This window comes from Cupressus sempervirens, chromosome 1 (assembly GCF_028749045.1).
Source record: "Cupressus sempervirens isolate cs-2001-9-10 chromosome 1, ASM2874904v1, whole genome shotgun sequence".
NCBI lineage: Eukaryota > Viridiplantae > Streptophyta > Pinopsida > Cupressales > Cupressaceae > Cupressus > Cupressus sempervirens.
The window spans coordinates 768,870,114-768,871,761 of NC_143118.1; the positions used below are offsets into that span (position 1 = coordinate 768,870,114).

At 36.2% G+C, this 1,648-nt stretch overlaps 1 pseudogene; it reads right to left on the reverse strand.

The window, feature by feature from the left end:
- Window positions 1–421: 421 nt before the first annotated feature.
- LOC149580156 (CBL-interacting serine/threonine-protein kinase 9 pseudogene) lies at window positions 422–1,320 on the reverse strand (annotated as a pseudogene).
- Window positions 1,321–1,648: the final 328 nt, after the last annotated feature.

Below are 1,648 nucleotides of genomic sequence, written 5' to 3' on the forward strand. Positions count from 1 at the left end.
TGAACAAAGCCCCCTTCAAGTCTTCATAGAATGTTTTTTCCTAAGAAAAGAAATAGAAGGAGATACCCATTACATAAACTACTCTCTCACCATGTGAATCATTATGCATTGACAATGGAGAGAGATGAGCTCCTTTTTCATGGTGGCAGATTTAGTGCTTTCGTAAAGACAGAGGGATAATAGTTTTACTTGTAGAGTCATTTGATTATTGTTTCAACACTCAGATTGGTGCTTCCCACATCCTTCAACACATTAGGATTCTTTTATGAATGCAAAATCCCCTTTTCATTTGCATCTAAATGTGTAGCTCCCTGCCTCTTCATATAATCAGCATTGACAACTTCCATGATATGTAGATTTGCCAAGAACATTTGGCATTCATGCACTTCTATGAAAATCAAAGGATCCCTCAATGCTCACATCAGGTTCTTTGCATCAAATTCCAAACATGGCTTACAAGAATTTTAATCCCCCCATTGCATGTGATTCTTGTCCAAGGAACTAGCCCTATGGAATCCTCCAACTTGTTGCCTTCGATGTTGTCTAGCTTGTCTTTCAACATAGTAGAAAAATTCTTATAGAACTTTTTGCATTCTAGTGTATCCCACTAACCTTTTTCATTCCACAACAAAAAGAGAGAGGGAGAAACTTCTAAAACCTTTGTGGCTATAGAGATATGCCCCTTAGGACCTATTTTAGGTCCATGTGGCCTCATCTTATAATCTCTTCTTTTAACATTGGAACCAAGAGCTTCACATGCTCTTCCATTTTTTTGATGATCTCAGTAGCTAGATACTTGGATGTGAAGTGTACCTCCTATTTGACACTCTTGTTTTCTCAAACAAGACAAATAGATTGAGCCATTTTAATAAGGAAATAAGGTCAAATGCATTCATAAGAGAGGGCTTTTTCCCCTTTGGTTCCTTTTGTTCTACAACAAGGTTTTCAATAGAATCACAAAATGCTCCATCAATGTCATCAATGTTGGCATCTCTTTCCTCTTGAAATTTGACTGGAATATATCCTTTCTTGAACCAAGAATTTTCTAATATCTTAGGAATCGTAATGCAATTTTTAGGATTGGCTTGAGTATTCTCAGAATTTTTTTATCGACACCTAGAGAAAACCAAATTGGACAAGTGAAGTCTGCTTTGTATATATTCTTATAAAGGGCCACAATGTTAGATTTGTCAAATGGTAAATAGCCTACCATAAGAACAAAAGGTATGACTCCACATGACCACAGATTAGACTTGGCACCATCATATCCCTTGTCTACAATAACCTTAGGAGCAACATAGTTGGGGGTTCCACATGTAGTACGCAACAATCCATATTCCTTAACTTGTTGTGAGAGAGAACTCAAACAAAAATCTAAGATCTTAAGATTTCCATTTGAATCCAAAAGAAGGTTCTTTGGCTTGAGATCTCAGTGATAAACCCCTCTACTATGACAAAAATCAACTACATTTATTAGCTACCGAATTTTTTTTCTAGCATCATCTTCTTTGAGCTTCTATTGTTGAGAAATTTTATTAAAAAGCTCTCCACTGGTGACATACTCAAGAACACAATATTTTTGCCTCGCTAGTCATAACCTCAGAAAGCTATATAATGTTAGGATGTTTAACCAGCATCATTGTGGAAA